Below are 24,211 nucleotides of genomic sequence, written 5' to 3'. Positions count from 1 at the left end.
TGATTCCCCGTTACCCGTTATCACCATGGTAGGCATAGCACGTACCATCGACAGTTGATAGGGCAGACACTTGAAAGATACGTCGCCGGCGCGAGGCCGTGCGATCGGCACAAAGTTGTCCAGAGTCACCACGCGTTGCGGCCGCCTTGCGGCGACCGCGTTGGTCTGGGCTAACAAAAGCGCTCTTCCCCGCGAGGGTCGGAGCTTCGTTGCATGTATTAGCTCTAGAATTGCCACAGTTATCCAAGTAGGATTGTACGATCTAAGGAACCATAACTGATTTAATGAGCCATTCGCAGTCTCGCCGTGTGAAGGCGTGTACTTGGACATGCATGGCTTAGTCTTTGAGACAAGCATATGACTACTGGCAGGATCAACCAGATAGCTACTGTTGTATACGTACGCGTGCGCACGCCCGCCTGCGAGAGCGGCAACTGCTCGCTTGCGCTCTCGCTCGGGCTGCTGCGACGACGAAACGTGTTTCTGGGACTGGCGGCTAGCGTGCTAGTTCACCGGCTGCTGCTTCGGGCTTTCCGGCGTTGGTATGGCGGAACCGGCCTCGGCATCGCGGGGCGTCCCCCGCGTTCGATTCGCCTACTACCGTGCGTGTCCACCTGCCGACACTAGTCTGCCCTGGGCAGCAGCTGCGAGCCAGCGGCCAGCCGCTCTCGTTCGTCCCCTAGGGCGACTACGTTCGCGAGACCGTGTTCACGGCCTTACCCGCGCGAGTCGCCCGTGAAATCGCTTTGCGAGCCTCTATCCGACTCTCTCGCACTGGGCTCGTCTCTGGCCGGCTAGGCTTCGTTCGGCAGCTGCGCGTTCTCGTTCCGCTGGGGGAACACGCGCGGCCTACCAGCCAGCCGACCGATTGCAGAGACGTAAGCCCAGGGCACGCTTCGAGCTCAAGCTGCGAGACGCGGCCGATTCACCGCAACCGCTGCGAGCGAGCGCTCCCGTACTACGTTCGACTGGTCGCCGCCCGGCTTCGGTTGAAAGACCGCGCCGAGCTGGCAGGACACGTCAAGGCTCTCCGTATCGAGGGCACGGAAGCCGAGACCGACTGCGAGCGTCTCGGGACCGACTGCTAGTTCGTCCACTAGTCCCCGTTCGCGCCACCGAGGGCAGGCCTGTGGTATTTTTCCCGCTGGCCGGGTGTGAATGCGGCCGGGACCACTGCGAGCCGCTTCGGCGGCCGAGATTCTTGCCTTTTCCAAGCTGGCTGCTTCGCCGCTCCACGGGCAGGTGGCCCCCGCAGGGTAGGGGGTTCGCCGACCAGGCCTGGGTAGCTAGCTAGCGCCGTATTCTCGCCTCCTGCTTCGAGGCCGGACCGAGCGACTACGTAGGGTTTGGGTGGCCCTAGCAGACCTCGGTCCAAGAGCGCTGTCGCACGTACGAGACGAGGTCGTTCCCGCACGTTAGTGGGGTTTTTACCGACCAGGCCTGGGTAGCTAGCTAGCGCCGTATTCTCGCCTCCTGCTTCGAGGCCGGACCGAGCGACTACGTAGGGTTGGGTGGCCCTAGCAGACCTCGGTCCAAGAGCGCTGTCGCACGTACGAGACGAGGTCGTTCCCGCACGTTAGTGGGGTTTTTACCGACCAGGCCTGGGTAGCTAGCTAGCGCCGTATTCTCGCCTCCTGCTTCGAGGCCGGACCGAGCGACTACGTAGGGGTTGGGTGGCCCTAGCAGACCTCGGTCCAAGAGCGCTGTCGCACGTACGAGACGAGGTCGTTCCCGCACGTTAGTGGGGTTTTTACCGACCAGGCCTGGGTAGCTAGCTAGCGCCGCATTGTGGCCTCCTGCTTCGAGGCCGGACCGAGCGACTACGTAGGGTTTGGGTGGCCCTAGCAGACCTCGGTCTAAGCGCGCTGCCGTACGAGACGAGGGAAGCGCCCGATGTCCCGCGACTGTCCGCTAATGCCTACGGGGAGACCACGTCTAGTGGGTAGGCCAGTCGCGAGAGTCAAAAAATTTTTTTCTCCCATATATATAGGAATGTTTTCGTCCTCAGCGGTACTCCATTTTACCTATTGTACCTTGCCAGCGGTACTATCGACCGTCTCGGAAGACCAAATCTCAGATCTCAGGTCGACGGCTTCGGGAAAATACGCAGAAAATTTTCACCGAACCGAAATCGGTCGAAAATTTCTATGTCCATATAAGTCTCGGAACACGGGCACTCAGATTCTTCGCCGCCAGCTGCGGTAAAATACGCAGCGAATCTTGCGGGACACGAGGTCCCGCTAGTCCCTTACGAGACCGCTAGCCCAGGCCGCCTTCCGAGACCCCGGCCGCGAGATATGGTCCGCAAGGCCAGGGACACGGGAGGCCCGCTAGTCCCGTACGAGACCGCTAGCCCAGGCCGCCTTCCGAGACCCCGGCCGCGAGAGATGGTCCGCAAGGCCAGGGACACGGGAGGCCCCGTCTCGGAAGACCAGATCTCAGATCTTAGGTCGACGGCTTCGGGAAAATACGCAGAAAATTTTCACCGAACCGAAATCGGTCGAAAATTTCTATGTCCAAATAAGTCTCGGAACACGGGCACTCAGATTCTTCGCCGCCAGCTGCGGTAAAATACGCAGCGAATCTTGCGGGACACGAGGTCCCGCTAGTCCCTTACGAGACCGCTAGCCCAGGCCGCCTTCCGAGACCCCGGCCGCGAGAGATGGTCCGCAAGGCCAGGGACACGGGAGGCCCGCTAGTCCCGTACGAGACCGCTAGCCCAGGCCGCCTTCCGAGACCCCGGCCGCGAGAGATGGTCCGCAAGGCCAGGGACACGGGAGGCCCGCTAGTCCCGTACGAGACCGCTAGCCCAGGCCGCCTTCCGAGACCCCGGCCGCGAGAGATGGTCCGCAAGGCCAGGGACACGGGAGGCCCCGTCTCGGAAGACCAGATCTCAGATCTCAGGTCGACGGCTTCGGGAAAATACGCAGAAAATTTTCACCGAACCGAAATCGGTCGAAAATTTCTATGTCCAAATAAGTCTCGGAACACGGGCACTCAGATTCTTCGCCGCCAGCTGCGGTAAAATACGCAGCGAATCTTGCGGGACACGAGGTCCCGCTAGTCCCTTACGAGACCGCTAGCCCAGGCCGCCTTCCGAGACCCCGGCCGCGAGATATGGTCCGCAAGGCCAGGGACACGGGAGGCCCGCTAGTCCCGTACGAGACCGCTAGCCCAGGCCACGGGGGACAGGGACACGGGGTCCCGCTAGCTAGTCCAGCTTGCCTCGGAATAGTCACGGCGGCCTCCCAGCTAGGCCGTCGATGGGGGTGTTTCGGCTCGGTACGTCGTTTCAGGCCTTAGAAGCGTCAGTCGGCCGAGAAACAGGCGCTCCGAGACCGCTCTCCGAGACCGTACGTCTCGCGAAAGCCTCCGAGCCGAAATATGCGTTGAAAATGCTCTAAGTCCATTTTCATTGAAAATGCTCTAAGTCCAATCTTTAAATATTTCCACCATATATATAGGAATGTTTTCGTCCTTAGCGGTACTCCATTTTACCTATAGTACCTTGCCAGCGGCACCATCGACCCCCTCGTAAACGCAAAAGCCCAGGCCGCCTTCGGAGACCCCGGCCGCGAGAGATGGTCCGCAAGGCCAGGGACACGGGAGGCCCGCTAGTCCCGTACGAGACCGCCAGCCCAGGCCGCCTTCCGAGACCCCGGCCGCGAGAGATCGTCCGCAAGGCCAGGGACACGGGAGGCCCGCTAGTCCCGTACGAGACCGCCAGCCCAGGCCGCCTTCCGAGACCCCGGCCGCGAGAGATCGTCCGCAAGGCCAGGGACACGGGAGGCCCGCTAGTCCCGTACGAGACCGCTAGCCCAGGCCGCCTTCCGAGACCCCGGCCGCGAGAGATGGTCCGCAAGGCCAGGGACACGGGGTCCCGCTAGTCGAGACCGCCTTCCGAGACCCCCGCTGCGAGAGATGGTCCGCAAGGCCAGGGACACGGGAGGCCCGCTAGTCCCGTACGAGACCGCTAGCCCAGGCCGCCTTCCGAGACCCCGGCCGCGAGAGATGGTCCGCAAGGCCAGGGACACGGGAGGCCCCGTCTCGGAAGACCAAATCTCAGATCTCAGGTCGACGGCTTCGGGAAAATACGCAGAAAATTTTCACCGAACCGAAATCGGTCGAAAATTTCTATGTCCAAATAAGTCTCGGAACACGGGCACTCAGATTCTTCGCCGCCAGCTGCGGTAAAATACGCAGCGAATCTTGCGGGACACGAGGTCCCGCTAGTCCCTTACGAGACCGCTAGCCCAGGCCGCCTTCCGAGACCCCGGCCGCGAGATATGGTCCGCAAGACCAGGGACACGGGAGGCCCGCTAGTCCCGTACGAGACCGCTAGCCCAGGCCGCCTTCCGAGACCCCGGCCGCGAGAGATGGTCCGCAAGGCCAGGGACACGGGAGGCCCGCTAGTCCCGTACGAGACCGCTAGCCCAGGCCGCCTTCCGAGACCCCGGCCGCGAGAGATGGTCCGCAAGGCCAGGGACACGGGGTCCCGCTAGTCGAGACCGCCTTCCGAGACCCCCGCTGCGAGAGATGGTCCGCAAGGCCAGGGACACGGGAGGCCCGCTAGTCCCGTACGAGACCGCTAGCCCAGGCCGCCTTCCGAGACCCCGGCCGCGAGAGATGGTCCGCAAGGCCAGGGACACGGGAGGCCCCGTCTCGGAAGACCAGATCTCAGATCTCAGGTCGACGGCTTCGGGAAAATACGCAGAAAATTTTCACCGAACCGAAATCGGTCGAAAATTTCTATGTCCAAATAAGTCTCGGAACACGGGCACTCAGATTCTTCGCCGCCAGCTGCGGTAAAATACGCAGCGAATCTTGCGGGACACGAGGTCCCGCTAGTCCCTTACGAGACCGCTAGCCCAGGCCGCCTTCCGAGACCCCGGCCGCGAGATATGGTCCGCAAGGCCAGGGACACGGGAGGCCCGCTAGTCCCGTACGAGACCGCTAGCCCAGGCCGCCTTCCGAGACCCCGGCCGCGAGAGATGGTCCGCAAGGCCAGGGACACGGGAGGCCCCGTCTCGGAAGACCAGATCTCAGATCTCAGGTCGACGGCTTCGGGAAAATACGCAGAAAATTTTCACCGAACCGAAATCGGTCGAAAATTTCTATGTCCAAATAAGTCTCGGAACACGGGCACTCAGATTCTTCGCCGCCAGCTGCGGTAAAATACGCAGCGAATCTTGCGGGACACGAGGTCCCGCTAGTCCCTTACGAGACCGCTAGCCCAGGCCGCCTTCCGAGACCCCGGCCGCGAGATATGGTCCGCAAGGCCAGGGACACGGGAGGCCCGCTAGTCCCGTACGAGACCGCTAGCCCAGGCCACGGGGGACAGGGACACGGGGTCCCGCTAGCTAGTCCAGCTTGCCTCGGAATAGTCACGGCGGCCTCCCAGCTAGGCCGTCGATGGGGGTGTTTCGGCTCGGTACGTCGTTTCAGGCCTTAGAAGCGTCAGTCGGCCGAGAAACAGGCGCTCCGAGACCGCTCTCCGAGACCGTACGTCTCGCGAAAGCCTCCGAGCCGAAATATGCGTTGAAAATGCTCTAAGTCCATTTTCATTGAAAATGCTCTAAGTCCAATCTTTAAATATTTCCACCATATATATAGGAATGTTTTCGTCCTTAGCGGTACTCCATTTTACCTATAGTACCTTGCCAGCGGCACCATCGACCCCCTCGTAAACGCAAAAGCCCAGGCCGCCTTCGGAGACCCCGGCCGCGAGAGATGGTCCGCAAGGCCACGGACACGGGAGGCCCGCTAGTCCCGTACGAGACCGCCAGCCCAGGCCGCCTTCCGAGACCCCGGCCGCGAGAGATCGTCCGCAAGGCCAGGGACACGGGAGGCCCGCTAGTCCCGTACGAGACCGCCAGCCCAGGCCGCCTTCCGAGACCCCGGCCGCGAGAGATCGTCCGCAAGGCCAGGGACACGGGAGGCCCGCTAGTCCCGTACGAGACCGCCAGCCCAGGCCGCCTTCCGAGACCCCGGCCGCGAGAGATCGTCCGCAAGGCCAGGGACACGGGAGGCCCGCTAGTCCCGTACGAGACCGCCAGCCCAGGCCGCCTTCCGAGACCCCGGCCGCGAGAGATCGTCCGCAAGGCCAGGGACACGGGAGGCCCGCTAGTCCCGTACGAGACCGCTAGCCCAGGCCGCCTTCCGAGACCCCGGCCGCGAGAGATGGTCCGCAAGGCCAGGGACACGGGGTCCCGCTAGTCGAGACCGCCTTCCGAGACCCCCGCTGCGAGAGATGGTCCGCAAGGCCAGGGACACGGGAGGCCCGCTAGTCCCGTACGAGACCGCTAGCCCAGGCCGCCTTCCGAGACCCCGGCCGCGAGAGATGGTCCGCAAGGCCAGGGACACGGGAGGCCCCGTCTCGGAAGACCAAATCTCAGATCTCAGGTCGACGGCTTCGGGAAAATACGCAGAAAATTTTCACCGAACCGAAATCGGTCGAAAATTTCTATGTCCAAATAAGTCTCGGAACACGGGCACTCAGATTCTTCGCCGCCAGCTGCGGTAAAATACGCAGCGAATCTTGCGGGACACGAGGTCCCGCTAGTCCCTTACGAGACCGCTAGCCCAGGCCGCCTTCCGAGACCCCGGCCGCGAGAGATGGTCCGCAAGGCCAGGGACACGGGAGGCCAGCTAGTCCCGTACGAGACCGCTAGCCCAGGCCGCCTTCCGAGACCCCGGCCGCGAGAGATGGTCCGCAAGGCCAGGGACACGGGGTCCCGCTAGCTAGTCCAGCTTGCCTCGGAATAGTCACGGCGGCCTCCCAGCTAGGCCGTCGATGGGGGTGTTTCGGCTCGGTACGTCGTTTCAGGCCTTAGAAGCGTCAGTCGGCCGAGAAACAGGCGCTCCGAGACCGCTCTCCGAGACCGTACGTCTCGCGAAAGCCTCCGAGCCGAAATATGCGTTGAAAATGCTCTAAGTCCATTTTCATTGAAAATGCTCTAAGTCCAAACTTTTAAATATTTCCCCCATATATATAGGAATGTTTTCGTCCTCAGCGGTACTATAGGGCCTAAATTCACAAAAACCGCGATTGCGTCGCCCCCTGGGGAGATGCTCGGCCGAAACCAGGCCGCCGACTCGGGGCTTGGACCCGTCTATCGACTGGACCCGTCGTCGGCGCTCTTCGACCCCCGGGACGGCCCGGGGGTCAGATTAAAGTAGGTCAGGGTAGGGAAAATAACCCTAATTTGGGGTATTTTTAGGGTATATAACCCTAACGGGACGGGCAGAGTCCAAGAGGACACCAGCTCCATCAGCGGGACAGTAGGGCGCGTCGAATGAGAGCGTTCGCGCTCCCCCACCCCCGGGGCCCGGGGGTCTACGGTGACCTAATTAGGGTAAATAACCCTAATTAGGGTTACTAACCCTAACGATAACCCTAACGGGACGGGCTATGTCCAAAAGAACACCACCTCGATCAGCGGGACCGTCGGCCGAGTCGAAAAAGAGCGTTCGCGCTCCCCCACCCCCGGGGCCCGGGGGTCTACGGTGACCTAATTAGGGTTACTAACCCTAACGATAACCGTAACGTGACGAGCTAAGTCCAAAAGGACACCACCTCGATCAGCGGGACCGTCGGGCGAGTCGAATAAGAGCGTTCGCGCTCCTCCACCCCCGGGGCCCCCGGGGGTGTACGGTGACCTAATTAGGGTTACTTACCCTAACTATAACCCTAACGAGAGGGGCAAAGTCCAAAAGGACACCACCTCGATCAGCGGGACCGTCGGGATGGGTTGGTTTGGGACTTTGAAATTTTCGTCGGATGCTCTCACAAACGTCCGTGCTTTCGGCGAAAGCATCTGTTGCCACGGTTCTCTCTCTCTCTCTCTTATATATATTTATGTATTTATATATATATATATATATATATATATATATATATATATATATATATATATATATATATATATATATATATATATATATATATATATATATAAACTTAGAACTATTCGAAGTTATTTTGTTCATTTTAGATAGAGTTTTTAAAAATGTCCTGGACTTTTCATTTTGCGACTTTCCTTGTTTAAAAATAATCAGTATATACATCCCTTTTTAAATATGCATTCGAAACGCGCAGATACAGATACGCGCTCGGTAGTCCTGAAAACACGGTTGGGGGTCAATTGGTTAATCCTTTGTTCGGCTCGACTCGATTGATAAGCCGCCAGAGAAAGCAGCGGGGGTTACGTAATGTTACGTAATGTTATGTAGTGTCTACTTTATATCTTCGGTTCTGATCAAAATTTCCGCAGTCACGAGCGTTTAACAACTGTGAGCATAAAATAAATCCAAGGTAAATAGTTTATTTCTTTATACTTTATACTTTATATTATTTTTATATTTTATTATATTTTATTATAATAATATATAATAGTGTATGATAGAATTATATATAATACATTGGTTCGAATGATATTTATTTCATTGTTTATTTATATGCTTAGCGTGTATTATTTATTGTTAAATTCGTACATATTGCAAACTCAATTTTCAGATGGCAAAAGTTAAAAGACCTATTCCGAGACCCTGTCCGTTGTGCCTGGCGGATGGGGTCAAAAAAGTGTATAAACGTGTTACAGACCACGTCAGGCGTAAACATCAGCTCTCCGGCAATCCGCTTAGGGCGCTCCTGTCCGAAGCGCGGGCCCAAAGTGGCAAGAGCCGGGCTCGGAAAAAAAAATACCATAGATGCCCTTGTTGCGATGTATGTGTCGTAAACCGCACGCAGCATCTACTTGATGTGCACAACATTGACAGAAGCGCCGAGAATTACTCGAAGCTACTTAGCGATTTCAAGAAGTTAAGTACTATAATTTATATGCGTATTGTCTATTTGATGTTTGTTAAATTAAAAGCCAATTAAGTAAATTGTGTATATTACTAACAGATGTTGATCAGCATATGAAACGACACTGAAACACGCGAACTTGTAACGTTTGCATTTCAATTGTATGATACACTTATAGGTTCAGAAGAGTAAGCCCGTGGAAACACACTCGAGCTCCAACGACGCTCCCAGTGCCATCGAAAGCGTTGAATATAACGACCCGGGCATTGATGAAGCGAGCGAAATAGACCCGCGAATCGTTGAGAATGACGACCCGGACAGCGCGGGAGAATGTCCCTTCCTCACTAGGGAGCACTGTCTCGGGCTGACTCCGAACGCCAGGGTTATGTTTGGCCGCAGGAATTGTAAGTTATGATATGCATCTGCAATGAAATGAACTTAACCGCGTGAACACTCCGCATTTCCTTAATAAAGCAAATAATAACTTCCAATTATATTTGTTCCAGTCTCCATCGTTGACAAGTATGCCAATTTCCTAAAAAGCCGGCCGGGGGGATCAGTAAAGGACAGCCGAGCCAAAGAGTCGGCAATGAAGGCGAACCGCTTCCTGGCTCTCTGTGGTTACACTGAGGGATCGGACGTTAATGCGGTCCTGGAATGGGAAAACCACATTGAGGTGCACGACAAGTACTTGACATGTGCGCACAAGCCGGGAACTGTACGCTCCGCAATATTCATCTGCATGGCGTTCCTTAAATGGTGCAAATGTGAGGGCCACGCTAACGAAAGCAAGGTGGATCATGTAAGTGTCAAAAGTGGATAGTATAATTATTAGTTTTAGTTTATTTCTGAAATTTATGCACATGTGTATTACAGCTACTTATTCAACTGTGTTTTTCAGGCCTTGAGTCTTCTAACGGGCTGTCTCACATCGACGAACCATGACGCCAAGCGTTGGGAGGTGGTTAGAAGAGTGGAGGAGAGCTCCCAAATGCCGACCGACATAGAGCTGGAGAAGCACTACCGAGAGAGCGCTTACGTTCTGGAGACGATCGATAATTTTGAAAGATCACCGGGTAACACCCTGAAAGACATACGCGGGGTTCTCGTCCTGATGATTGCCTTGTCGAACGGGTCACGCACCGGCGAGTTCTCAAACCTGAGGGTACGTAATTTACATAAGCTTTGAATTGATTTTAAAAGATATTTAATTGCAAATAGGCTGTGGTATATTGATCGACAAATGTATACAAGCATTTCTATTTGAAATTTCAGATGCGGCACGTAGATCGGGCGACTTCTTTTAATGACGGTAAATCGATGTCGATCAACCTCGACGTGCACAAGACCTCCACGTACGGAAGGTATGGATTCCTTCACATGGACGTCCATACTTTCCGGCTATTGGAAATTTACGTGTCCACCGTTAGGTCACAGTACTTTGAGGGCCTTACGAAGTTGGAGACGGCGAACCAGCTGGTTTTTGGCCGCTTTAAGAACGGCGTGGGCACAGTGCAGCAGTCAAACATCAACCACTGGGTACAAGTCGCGTGGAGAAAGTAAGTGTCAGAGTTTGTGCGCAATATTTGGTGTTTTTCATATATAAACTTATTATTGAAATATATACCGCTACATATAAACGATTGATACTTGCTTAACAAATACATGCAATAATTCTTCAGATCGGGCATGGCAGACCTGTATCCAGCTTACCGCTTCTCCCTCACTTCTAACCGGAAGCGGATTACCATGCTCGGAAGGATGGCGGACCGTCAACGGGCGCATGAAATTGCAGACTTTCTGAAACACACCACGTCAACGGCGGACCGGCACTACGCGCCATTCGAGCAGTTGTAAGTTGCTGTGATTTATTACATCATTTGTATTAACAATTCTTCAGATGCGTGAATGTTTACCAATGAATAATAACGATTGGTATATTGTGTACTATTGCAATAACATATCACATATTTTTCTTCTGCAGGGAACAGTCGCAGAACACCTACAGCTGGTTTAAACATGCCTTGATGCCGGCCAACGCATCCGCCACCGCCCCGCAAATGCCAAACCGCCCTGATGTTCCGCTGTCTAATAGACACCGGTTATGTCCGGGCCCTTCCACAGCCTCGTCGACTGCACCAAACCCGGAGACGTCCGTTCTACCCGAGGATCTCCCATTCACGTCGAGTACTGACGAACACGGGGCCGCACAAGCGTCGGATACGGACCCGGTGTCCGAGTCGGCAATATCGGAGGGGATGGAGACTGGGGGTACGACAGATGAAATTCAGAGATGTGCAACCGCCTCCCATACTGCAGCGAACCCAGACAACTACCTACCCGGGGCCTCCCATGCGACGGACACGGAGTGTGAGGTCGAAATTTCACAAGAGGAAAAGACATCCCTCACACACGAAAAGAAGCCGTTACGAGTAAGGGTTACGCATGAAGAAACGTTGGAGATAGAACATCTTTTTGCGGAGGATATCGCGGAGTCACTCCTAACGGGACGCACAATCACACTGAAGAAAGTCGAGGCGAAGCGATGTGGTCGCCTGTTGCGGCTGAGGGACCGTCAAATAAGAGAGAAAATACGAAATATTGTGAAGCATAAGAAAGAGCATAATTGATTTCACTTTGATGTGTGTCTTATCTGTACTGTTAAAACAACCCGCCCAAATGACTGCGTAATATGTTGTTTAATAATGATTTATCTTCATTTTCAACCAGTTTTGTCATTTTTGGTTATATTTACATTATTTGTTGTTACATCGTAGACTTGAATAAAAACAAAATTTCAGACATACACCAACGTCTTGTTATTTTCCTAATCGGACAGGATAGTAGCAGTAGAAGATGTAGCAGTAGTAGTACTAGTAGAAGCCGTCTCTGTCAATGTAGGAAATGGTAGTTAAAACGGCGCATATGAACGGCCGGGATCGAACGGTGGCATATATATATATGCGTAACAAAATTGAAAATGTTCTTATGCTTTTGGACAGGGCTCGGGGAGCGCGAACGCTCGAACTGAACCGCCTGACGGTCCCGCTGATCGGGCTTGGGGCACTTTGGACTTTAATTTACCTTAACTCGACCGTATTCACAGCTATATGAAGCTGTCAAACAACAATGCGTTTAACGTTTAAAAAGTCCAAAAACACCCCAACCCGACCAGCGAGACAGTCGCACTAGCCATAAGACTCTGCGAAATCGGCTAAGGCCGCAAACGCACTGTCACGATCAGCGGATCTGTGGGTCTGGAAAGCATCGTATGAGCAGAGCGTTACCGATGCGCCCCAATGAGCGCCGTATTATCAGCGGGACCGTCTCCGCAAGACACCTCGGAGACAGGGTACCTCTACCTGCTATATGAATCTGTCAAACAACACTGCGTTGGCAGTTTTGAGAAGTTAAAATACAACCCAAACCGACCAGCGGGACAGTCGCACTAGCCATAAGACTCTGCGAAATCGGCTAAGGCCGCAAACGCACTGTCACGATCAGCGGATCTGTGGGTCTGGAAAGCATCGTATGAGCAGAGCGTTACCGATGCGCCCCAATGAGCGCCGTATTATCAGCGGGACCGTCTCCGCAAGACACCTCGGAGACAGGGTACCTCTACCTGCTATATGAATCTGTCAAACAACACTGCGTTGGCAGTTTTGAGAAGTTAAAATACAACCCAAACCGACCAGCGGGACAGTCGCACTAGCCATAAGACTCTGCGAAATCGGCTAAGGCCGCAAACGCACTGTCACGATCAGCGGATCTGTGGGTCTGGAAAGCATCGTATGAGCAGAGCGTTACCGATGCGCCCCAATGAGCGCCGTATTATCAGCGGGACCGTCTCCGCAAGACACCTCGGAGACAGGGTACCTCTACCTGCTATATGAATCTGTCAAACAACACTGCGTTGGCAGTTTTGAGAAGTTAAAATACAACCCAAACCGACCAGCGGGACAGTCGCACTAGCCATAAGACTCTGCGAAATCGGCTAAGGCCGCAAACGAACTGTCACGATCAGCGGTTCTGTGGGTCCAAAAATCGTGAAAGAAATCCCCTACGTAGTCTCCCGCTACTGCTAGGGGACTTTGCATTGTTCATCAGATTGTCAGGGCACGTTTTCGCTCCAGGTAGTTGGTCCGCGTTTAGACCACTGTTGTTGGACTTAGACTCGTTTGTCAGATCGGTATCCTTCATTTTTGTTGCATGTCGTTGTCTAAAACCGGTAAAGGGGCGACTGGCAGCCAGTACACGACTTAGTCGGGACGTCATCCGACGTTCGTCTTCGCCAGGCCTCGAGACGCGTCTATCGAGTTTGACCGCCTAGCTATGTACCTGCCTCCTGTCGCAAAAGTGAATCTACTACCACATTTACCGATAATACACACCGTCATGAGGGACAACTGCCCCTGGTCTAATCCCAGCTCAGGTTCCCAGTTAGTGGGTGAACAGTCCAACGTTTTGCGAGTTCTGCTTCGCAATGATGCGGGACAAGTGCCCGTCTAAATTTGGACCAATCTCCTGGTTTTAATCAAGCTCAAGTTTTCTGTTCTGTGATGAACAACCCAATTAGAAAAGCCGACATCGAATGATCAAAACGCAGCGTCGCTATATACACTTTTGCTGCCACAAGCCCGTTATCCCTAGGGTAACTCTCCCGACACCTCTTGCTTTATTTTCTCAACTGGTCAAAATGATCGATAGGCCGCGCTTTCACGGTCCGTATTCTTACTGACTTTGACCCTTTAATCCCTACCTCGGCCACTCGCTCAACTTTTACAGCTTCGCCGTTGGCCTCCCATGCGGACTGGTCTGGACAGCGGGGTCCCCTACCCGCGTTCGTTCGCCTAGGCCGTGCGTGTCCGCCCTGCAACGTCTCTGCCATTAAGCATCCGTTCTCTTTCGTCCCCACAGACCTGTATTTGCTCAATCTCTCGTGGCTAAACGCCACTCGTTCTAAGAAGCTCTACACGGGCCCATCCCGAGCTATTACCAGGCCAGAGTATATTTACCAGTTCCTTTTTTCGAACTACGAACGACCATGTACCACGACCCTAGAAACTAGTTATAACGATCAAGCAGTCATCAACTGGCAGGTAGCCTTAACGTTGACCTTAACGCTGACTCGCCCAGGCAAGTGACCCGCTTTCTGCTCCAAAGCAAAAACCTCGCCTGAGCACAATCGACCCCGTCATCATTTCTAGTGCATTGCGGGCAAAAATGTGTCCCTCACACTAGGAATCGGGAGCCTTGCCAGAGTCTACGGCAGCAATGTCCTCGGCCGCCCCAACTCAGTTAATTGACTACTGTTGTCTTTCTGCGTGCCAAACTGCAGTACCGCTTACCGATAGCAGTGCAAAGACAACCATTCGTGGCTGGGCAGCGTACGCGAAGGTCGCCTTTCGGCTGCGGGAAACAAGAGGCCCATCGAGCCCTGTCCTCACGCCGCTTCGCGAGTGCACGCTAGCGCCGAGACCGCCACATATATGGTCTCAAGACGGACGGACCGGCTGGCCAAGCCAGTGTGACGCGTCAGAGCCCGGCTTCGTGGTGTCCGAGTCCCCAGCTGAAGGACTGCGAAGACACTGATTGCTCGGGAGTACGTTTAGCCGACCCACTTTTCCTCCGCTTACTGATATGCTTAAGTTCAGCGGGTAATCTCGTCTGATCCGAGGTCGGTTATGGTATGTACGCCTTCGCAAGGAAAGGGTACAGGTTTCGTGGCTGGGCAGCGTGCGCGAAGGTCGCCTTTCGGCTGCGGGAAACAAGAGGCCCATCGAGCCCTGTCGTCACGCCGCTTCGTGAGTGCACGCTAGCGCCGAGACCGCCACATATATGGTCTCAAGACGGACGGACCGGCTGGCCAAGCCAGTGCGACGCGTCAGAGCCCGGCTTCGTGGTGTCCGAGTCCCCAGCTGAAGGACTGCGAAGACACTGATTGCTCGGGAGTACGTTTAGCCGACCCACTTTTCCTCCGCTTACTGATATGCTTAAGTTCAGCGGGTGATCTCGTCTGATCCGAGGTCGGTTATGGTATGTACGCCTTCGCAAGGAAAGGGTACAGGTTTCGTGGCTGGGCAGCGTGCGCGAAGGTCGCCTTTCGGCTGCGGGAAACAAGAGGCCCATCGAGCCCTGTCGTCACGCCGCTTCGCGAGTGCACGCTAGCGCCGAGACCGCCACATATATGGTCTCAAGACGGACGGACCGGCTGGCCAAGCCAGTGCGACGCGTCAGAGCCCGGCTTCGTGGTGTCCGAGTCCCCAGCTGAAGGACTGCGAAGACACTGATCGCTCGGGAGTACGTTTAGCCGACCCACTTTTCCTCCGCTTACTGATATGCTTAAGTTCAGCGGGTAATCTCGTCTGATCCGAGGTCGGTTATAGTATGTACGCCTTTGCAAAGAAAGGGTACAGGTTTCGTGGCTGGGCAGCGTGCGCGAAGGTCGCCTTTCGGCTGCGGGAAACCAGAGGCCCATCGAGCCCTGTCGTCACGCCGCTTCGCGAGTGCACGCTAGCGCCGAGACCGCCACATATATGGTCTCGAGACGGACGGACCGGCTGGCCAAGCCAGTGCGACGCGTCAGAGCCCGGCTTCGTGGTGTCCGAGTCCCCAGCTGAAGGACTGCGAAGACACTGATTGCTCGGGAGTACGTATATTAACCGACACTCGGACATGCGAGGCACAGGCACATAGCCATGTCTGCACATTGACGGGTCGACTCGCGGCTGCCGTGAGGCTGCCAGAGGCCCGCGCTTCGACGCCGTGCAGGGCGAGCGAAGACTTGCGTTCTAGGGTGACCGGTAGACACACTACTGGTCTAGACCGAGTGTTTGGGAACAACAATCGGGGCGACAGCGACTCTACGTCGCCGCTCTTTGAACCTCGCGAGACAACCGAGCAAGCGGTCTCGCTGGTCTTGGGGTTGCGAGCCCCCTAGGTACCCCACAGTTCGGACGCTAAGGCGGATTCCACGTCCGTTCGCATTTCGCCCCGGCGTTTTCCAGCTTGTCGGAACACGCCGCCGCCATCAACGTGGGCTAGTATTGCGGGCGGCAGCCAGTACCTCGGCCGCACGCTCGACTTTGCCGGCTTCGTCGCCGCAGCGCAGGTCCCCGCGTTACCGGGACCGCGCTAGCGAGACTGGCCGGTGGTTTCGAGTACCATCGTTCGCCTGAGTATGCGAACACTAGGGTCTCGGTAATGATCCATCCGAAGGTTCACCTACGGATACCTTGTTACGACTTTTACGACCTCTACCCCGGTCAACTTGCGCATCTTCTCGGCGCACCAAGAGCCGGCCGCGAAGCCGGCCCAAGGGTCCAATCCGAAGAGCTCATTGACTGGAGCGATCGGTAGTAGCGACGGGCGGTGTGTACAAAGGGCAGGGACGTAATCAACGCGAGCTGATGACTCGCGCTTACTAGGAATTCCTCGTTCATGGGGAACAATTGCAAGCCCCAATCCCTGGCACGAATGGGGTTCAACTGATTTCCCGGCCCTCTCGGGCCAGGCAAGACGCACGCTGATCCATTCAGTGTAGCGCATGTGCGGCCCCGAACATCTAAGGGCATCACAGACCTGTTATTGCTCAATCTCGCATGGCTAAACGCCAGTCGTCCCTCTAAGAAGCTCTACGCGGGCGCAGCGGCAGACGCCCGAGCTATTTAGCAGGCCAGAGTCTCGTTCGTTATCGGAATTAACCAGACAGATCGCTCCACCAACTAAGAACGGCCATGCACCACCACCCACCGAATCAAGAAAGAGCTCTCAATCTGTCAATCCTCGCAGTGTCCGGGCCGGGTGAGGTTCCCCGTGTTGAGTCAAATTAAGCCACAGGCTCCACTCCTGGTGGTGCCCTTCCGTCAATTCCTTTAAGTTTCAGCTTTGCAACCATACTCCCCCCGGGACCCAGATACTTCGGTTTCCCGGGGTCTGCCCGCAGGGTCAAGGATTTGAGAAACCACCGCGGATCGACAGTTGGCATCGTTTATGGTCAGAACTACGACGGTATCTGATCGTCTTCGAGCCTCTGACTTTCGTTCTTGATTAATGAAAACATGCTTGGCAAATGCTTTCGCTGTCGTTCGTCTTGCGACGGTCCAAGAATTTCACCTCTAGCGCCGCAATACGGATGCCCCCGTCAGTCCCTATCAATCATTACCTCGCGCTCCGAGAGCCAACAGATAGAACCGAGGTCCTATTCCATTATTCCATGCACAATTATACAGGCGACCAGGGCCTGCTCTAAGCACTCTAATTTCTTCAAAGTAAACGTGCCGGCCGCCCGAGACACTCGGTCAAGAGCACCAGGGGACGGTGACGCCGGCCGGGAGGCCAGGACGAGCGGTGACCGCCGCGAGACGTACCGCAAGCCTGTGCCCGAGATCCAACTACGAGCTTTTTAACTGCAGCAACTTTAATATACGCTATTGGAGCTGGAATTACCGCGGCTGCTGGCACCAGACTTGCCCTCCAATCGATCCTCGCTCAAGGATCTAAAGTGTGCACATTCCAATTGCGGGGCCTCGAAAGAGTCCCGCATTGTTATTTTTCGTCACTACCTCCCCGTGTCGGGATTGGGTAATTTGCGCGCCTGCTGCCTTCCTTGGATGTGGTAGCCGTGTCTCATGCTCCCTCTCCGGAACCGAACCCTGATTCCCCGTTACCCGTTATCACCATGGTAGGCATAGCACGTACCATCGACAGTTGATAGGGCAGACACTTGAAAGATACGTCGCCGGCGCGAGGCCGTGCGATCGGCACAAAGTTGTCCAGAGTCACCACGCGTTGCGGCCGCCTTGCGGCGACCGCGTTGGTCTGGGCTAACAAAAGCGCTCTTCCCCGCGAGGGTCGGAGCTTCGTTGCATGTATTAGCTCTAGAATTGCCACAGTTATCCAAGTAGGATTGTACGATCTAAGGAACCATAACTGATTTAATGAGCCATTCGCAGTCTCGCCGTGTGAAGGCGTGTACTTGGACATGCATGGCTTAGTCTTTGAGACAAGCATATGACTACTGGCAGGATCAACCAGATAGCTACTGTTGTACACGTACGCCTACGCACGCCCGCCTGCGAGAGCGGCAACTGCTCGCTTGCGCTCTCGCTCGGGCAGCGACGACGAAACGTGTTTCTGGGACTGGCGGCTAGCGTGCTAGTTCACCGGCTGCTGCTTCTGGCTTTCCGGCGTTGGTATGGCGGAACCGGCCTCGGCATCGCGGGGCGTCCCCCGCGTTCGATTCGCCTACTACCGTGCGTGTCCACCTGCCGACACTAGTCTGCCCTGGGCAGCAGCTGCGAGCCAGCGGCCAGCCGCTCTCGTTCGTCCCCTAGGGCGACTACGTTCGCGAGACCGTGTTCACGGCCTTACCCGCGCGAGTCGCCCGTGAAATCGCTTTGCGAGCCTCTATCCGACTCTCTCGCACTGGGCTCGTCTCTGGCCGGCTAGGCTTCGTTCGGCAGCTGCGCGTTCTCGTTCCGCTGGGGGAACACGCGCGGCCTACCAGCCAGCCGACCGATTGCAGAGACGTTAGCCCAGGGGACGCTTCGAGCTCAAGCTGCGAGACGCGGCCGATTCACCGCAACCGCTGCGAGCGAGCGCCCCCGTACTACGTTCGACTGGTCGCCGCCCGGCTTCGGTTGAAAGACCGCGCCGAGCTGGCAGGACACGTCAAGGCTCTCCGTATCGAGGGCACGGAAGCCGAGACCGACTGCGAGCGTCTCGGGACCGACTGCTAGTTCGTCCACTAGTCCCCGTTCGCGCCACCGAGGGCAGGCCTGTGGTATTTTTTCCCGCTGGCCGGGTGTGAATGCGGCCGGGACCACTGCGAGCCGCTTCGGCGGCCGAGATTCTTGCCTTTTCCAAGCTGGCTGCTTCGCCGCTCCACGGGCAGGTGGCCCCCGCAGGGTAGGGGGTTCGCCGACCAGGCCTGGGTAGCTAGCTAGCGCCGTATTCTCGCCTCCTGCTTCGAGGCCGGACCGAGCGACTACGTAGGGTTTGGGTGGCCCTAGCAGACCTCGGTCCAAGAGCGCTGTCGCACGTACGAGACGAGGTCGTTCCCGCACGTTAGTGGGGTTTTTACCGACCAGGCCTGGGTAGCTAGCTAGCGCCGTATTCTCGCCTCCTGCTTCGAGGCCGGACCGAGCGACTACGTAGGGTTGGGTGGCCCTAGCAGACCTCGGTCCAAGAGCGCTGTCGCACGTACGAGACGAGGTCGTTCCCGCACGTTAGTGGGGTTTTTACCGACCAGGCCTGGGTAGCTAGCTAGCGCCGTATTCTCGCCTCCTGCTTCGAGGCCGGACCGAGCGACTACGTAGGGGTTGGGTGGCCCTAGCAGACCTCGGTCCAAGAGCGCTGTCGCACGTACGAGACGAGGTCGTTCCCGCACGTTAGTGGGGTTTTTACCGACCAGGCCTGGGTAGCTAGCTAGCGCCGTATTGTGGCCTCCTGCTTCGAGGCCGGACCGAGCGACTACGTAGGGTTTGGGTGGCCCTAGCAGACCTCGGTCTAAGCGCGCTGCCGTACGAGACGAGGGAAGCGCCCGATGTCCCGCGACTGTCCGCTAATGCCTACGGGGAGACCACGTCTAGTGGGTAGGCCAGTCGCGAGAGTCAAAAAAATTTTTTCTCCCATATATATAGGAATGTTTTCGTCCTCAGCGGTACTCCATTTTACCTATTGTACCTTGCCAGCGGTACTATCGACCGTCTCGGAAGACCAAATCTCAGATCTCAGGTCGACGGCTTCGGGAAAATACGCAGAAAATTTTCACCGAACCGAAATCGGTCGAAAATTTCTATGTCCAAATAAGTCTCGGAACACGGGCACTCAGATTCTTCGCCGCCAGCTGCGGTAAAATACGCAGCGAATCTTGCGGGACACGAGGTCCCGCTAGTACCGTACGAGACCGCTAGCCGAGACCGCCTTCCGATGCCCCGGCCGCGAGCGATGGTCCGCAAGGCCAGGGACACGGGGTCCCGCTAGCCGAGGCCACCTTCCGATGCCCCGGCCGCGAGAGATGGTCCGCAAGGCCAGGGACACGGGAGGCCCGCTAGTCCCGTACGAGACCGCAAGCCGAGGCCGCCTTCCGAGACCCCGGCTGCGAGAGATGGTCCGCAAGGCCAGGGACACGGGAGGCCCGCTAGTCCCGTACGAGACCGCAAGCCGAGGCCGCCTTCCGAGACCCCGGCCGCGAGAGATGGTCCGCAAGGCCAGGGACACGGGGTCCCGCTAGTCGAGACCGCCTTCCGAGACCCCCGCTGCGAGAGATGGTCCGCAAGGCCAGGGACACGGGAGGCCCGCTAGTCCCGTACGAGACCGCAAGCCGAGGCCGCCTTCCGAGACCCCGGCCGCGAGAGATGGTCCGCAAGACCAGGGACACGGGAGGCCCGCTAGTCCCGTACGAGACCGCAAGCCGAGGCCGCCTTCCGAGACCCCGGCCGCGAGAGATGGTCCGCAAGGCCAGGGACACGGGGTCCCGCTAGTCGAGACCGCCTTCCGAGACCCCGGCTGCGAGAGATGGTCCGCAAGGCCAGGGACACGGGAGGCCCGCTAGTCCCATACGAGACCGCAAGCCGAGGCCGCCTTCCGAGACCCCGGCCGCGAGAGATGGTCCGCAAGGCCAGGGACACGGGGTCCCGCTAGTCGAGACCGCCTTCCGAGACCGCTGCGAGAGATGGTCCGCAAGGCCAGGGACACGGGGTCCCGCTAGCTAGTCCCGCTTGCCTCGGAATAGTCACGGCGGCCAGGCACACGGGGTCCCGCTAGCCCCGTACGAGACCGCAAGCGGTGGCCGCCCTACGAGACCCCGGCTGCGAGAGATGGTCCGCAAGGCCAGGGATGCCCGCTAGTCCCGTGCGAGACCGCAAGCGGAGGCCGCCTTCCGAGACCCCGGCTGCGAGAGATGGTCCGCAAGGCCAGGGATGCCCGCTAGTCCCGTACGAGTTCGCAAGCGGAGGCCGCCTTCCGAGACCCCGGCCGCGAGAGATGGTCCGCAAGGCCAGGAACACGGGGTCCCGCTAGTCGAGACCGCCTTCCGAGACCCCGGCTGCGAGAGATGGTCCGCAAGGCCAGGGACACGGGGTCCCGCTAGCTAGTCCCGCTTGCCTCGGAATAGTCACGGCGGCCAAGCACACGGGGTCCCGCTAGCCCCGTACGAGACCGCAAGCGGAGGCCGCCCTACGAGACCCCGGCTGCGAGAGATGGTCCGCAAGGCCAGGGATGCCCGCTAGTCCCGTGCGAGACCGCAAGCGGAGGCCGCCTTCCGAGACCCCGGCCGCGAGAGACGGTCCGCAAGGCCAGGGACACGGGGTCCCGCTAGTCGAGACCGCCTTCCGAGACCCCGGCCGCGAGAGATGGTCCGCAATGCCAGGGACACGGGGTCCCGCTAGTCCCGTACGAGACCGCAAGCGGAGGCCGCCTTCCGAGACCCCGGCCGCGAGAGATGGTCCGCAAGGCCAGGGACACGGGGTCCCGCTAGCTTGTCCCGCTTGCCTCGGAATAGTCACGGCGGCCAAGCACACGGGGTCCCGCTAGCCCCGTACGAGACCGCAAGCGGAGGCCGCCCTACGAGACCCCGGCTGCGAGAGATGGTCCGCAAGGCCAGGGATGCCCGCTAGTCCCGTGCGAGACCGCAAGCGGAGGCCGCCTTCCGAGACCCCGGCTGCGAGAAATGGTCCGCAAGGCCAGGGATGCCCGCTAGTCCCGTACGAGACCGCAAGCGGAGGCCGCCTTCCGAGACCCCGGCCGCGAGAGATGGTCCGCAAGGCCAGGGACACAGGGTCCCGCTAGTCGAGACCGCCTTCCGAGACCCCGGCTGCGAGAGATGGTCCGCAAGGCCAGGGACACGGGGTCCCGCTAGCTAGTCCCGCTTGCCTCGGAATAGTCACGGCGGCCAGGCACACGGGGTCCCGCTAGCCGCTTACGAGACCGCTAGCCCAGGCCGCCTTCCGAGACCCCGGCCGCGAGAGATGGTCCGCAAGGCCAGGGGGTCCCGCCAGTCACGTACGAGATCGCTAGCGGAGGCCGCCCTACGAGACCCCGGCTGCGAGAGATGGTCCGCAAAGCCAGGGACACGGGGTCCCGACTTGGTTTATTATTGACGCTGAAAACGTCCGAAATGCGAGCGAAAATGTACAAGTCCAATAGGCCATCAGCACGATTAGCGGCTCCGTCATGCGCCAGGTGGAGTTGTTCCACTTTGACGGAGTCCGTACGTGTGGTTTTTCATGCGAGATAGATACCCAGCACGTCGTGAGCTTTTTTGTGATCTCTCCCATCTGTGTTTTCACGGGCTTTGGACCGTTTCCTGCGAAAATGTTCACAGGAAGCCACATTAGAGAGTGAAAGAAGGAACGCAGGGAACGGTCTGTTTAGCGCTTACAAGCGTCAGAAAGTGGCACACTCAACACCAAGTATGACGACGTATGTACTTTAATGTATTTAATTTATTGCTATTATATTTCAGATATTGAAAAAGAGATGGATAGAGGAACATGATCATTCCTCGAAGCTGTGCAAGCAAAGACTGCTTAAGCTGCTGCTGCTTAAAGACGGAACGAAGACGTTAGTGTTGCCGATTCAGGCAGTCAGGAAGCCAACGGTGGCTGACCTAAAACAGGCGGAGAAAAAGCTTCAGGAAATGTCACATGTTTTTAAGATATATTAATTATTATTAAGAAGTACAGCGGCTTGACTCCCCCTTCTGTGTTTGACGGGCTTAGGACCGTTCCCTGCTGTTCCCAGGAAGCCACATTAGGGATTGACGCGCTGTAGCATGCCTACCAGGGACATTACTGCGAGACCAGCATCGATCGACATACGGGAGAAATGCCCGTCTGAATGCGGACAAATCTCCTAGTCGAAGGTCTTAACTAAATGTCTGAACCTGTGGTTCCTCTCGTACTGAGCAGGATTACCATTGCGACGACTCTGTGTCAACAGTAGGGTAAAACTTACCTGTCTCACGACTCGAAGACCGGTCGGAGACGCCAATCGGCCGCCTATACACCACATTTCCCGCGGCCCGTCTGAGCCGGGGATTCGGTGCTGGGCTCTTCCCGCTTCACTCGCCGTTACTGAGGGAATCCTCGTTAGTTTCTTTTCCTCCGCTTACTGATATGCTTAAGTTCAGCGGGTAATCTCGTCAGATCCGAGGCCGGTAAGGGTATGTACGCGCGCCTTCGCAATGAAAGGTTGTACAGGTTTCGTGGCTGGGCAGCGTGCGCGAAGGTCGCCTTTCGGCTGCGGGAGACAAGAGGCCCATCGAGCCCTGTCGTCACGCCGCTTCGCGAGTGCACGCTAGCGCCGAGACCGCCACACGCTATGGTCTCGAGACGGACGGACCGGCTGCGAAAGCCAGTGCGACACGTCAGACCCCGGCTTCGTGGTGTCCGAGTCCCCAGCTGCTGCGGGACTGCGAGGACACGGATCGCGCGGGAGTACGTTTAGCCGACCCTCGGACAGGCAAGGCCCCGGCAGATAGCCGGGGCCGCAATGTGCGTTAAAGATGTAGATGTTCAATGTGTCCTGCAATTCACATTAATTCACGCAGCTGGCTGCGCTCTTCATCGACGCACGAGCCGAGTGATCCACCGCATCGAGTTGTTTTTGTCTGCACATTGACGGGTCGACTCGCGGCCGCCGTGAGGCAGCCAGAGGCCCGCGCTTCGACGCCGTGCAGGGCGAGCGAAGACTTGCGTTCTAGGGTGACCAGTAGACACACTACTGGTCTAGACCGAGTGTTTGGGAACAACAATCGGGGCGACAGCGACTCTACGTCGCCGCTCTTTGAACCTCGCGAGACAACCGAGCAAGCGGTCTCGCTGGTCTTGGGGTTGCGAGCCCACTAGGTACCCCACAGTCCGGACGCTAAGGCGGATTCCACGTCCGTTCGCATTTCGCCCCGGCGTTTTCCAGCTTGTGGGAACACGCCGCCGCCATCAACGTGGGCTAGTATTGCGGGCGGCAGCCAGTACCCTCGGCCGCACGCTCGACTTTGTCGGCTTCGTCGCCGCAGCGCAGGTCCCCGCGTTACCGGGACCGCGCTAGCGAGACTGGCCGGTGGTTTCGAGTACCATCGTTCGCCTGAGTATGCGAACACTAGGGTCTCGGTAATGATCCATCCGAAGGTTCACCTACGGATAACTTGTTACGATTTTTACGACCTCTACCCCGGTCAACTTGCGCATCTTCTCGGCGCACCGAGAGCCGGCCGCGAAGCCGGCCCAAGGGTCCAGTCCGAAGAGCTCGTTGACTGGAGCGATCGGTAGTAGCGACGGGCGGTGTGTACAAAGGGCAGGGACGTAATCAACGCGAACTGATGACTCGCGCTTACTAGGAATTCCTCGTTCATGGGGACCAATTGCAAGCCCCAATCCCTACCACGAATGGGGTTCAACG

General features: G+C 57.3%; 3 non-coding genes across 3 annotated transcripts in view; all 3 read right to left on the bottom strand.

Moving 5' to 3' along the window:
- The window catches only part of LOC127865383 (small subunit ribosomal RNA), a 1,832-nt gene extending 1,448 nt beyond the window's left edge, over positions 1-384 (bottom strand). The window contains exon 1 of the ribosomal RNA XR_008042631.1: positions 1-384. This exon is cut by the window's left edge and continues 1,448 nt beyond it. This is a non-coding gene — a ribosomal RNA (small subunit ribosomal RNA).
- A 15,626-nt stretch (positions 385-16,010) lies between these two features.
- On the bottom strand, positions 16,011-17,848 carry LOC127865384 (small subunit ribosomal RNA). The gene has a single exon (XR_008042632.1). It is a non-coding gene; the product is annotated as a small subunit ribosomal RNA (ribosomal RNA).
- A 5,413-nt stretch (positions 17,849-23,261) lies between these two features.
- LOC127865378 (5.8S ribosomal RNA) lies at positions 23,262-23,415 on the bottom strand. The gene has a single exon (XR_008042628.1). It is a non-coding gene; the product is annotated as a 5.8S ribosomal RNA (ribosomal RNA).
- Between the last annotated feature and the right edge of the window lie 796 nt (positions 23,416-24,211).

The sequence above is a fragment of the Dreissena polymorpha genome, chromosome 1 (genome assembly GCF_020536995.1).
Source record: "Dreissena polymorpha isolate Duluth1 chromosome 1, UMN_Dpol_1.0, whole genome shotgun sequence".
In the NCBI taxonomy this organism is placed as follows: domain Eukaryota; kingdom Metazoa; phylum Mollusca; class Bivalvia; order Myida; family Dreissenidae; genus Dreissena; species Dreissena polymorpha.
The sequence above is the reverse complement of the archived record's forward strand: the minus strand, read 5'-3'. Positions and strand labels throughout refer to the sequence as shown.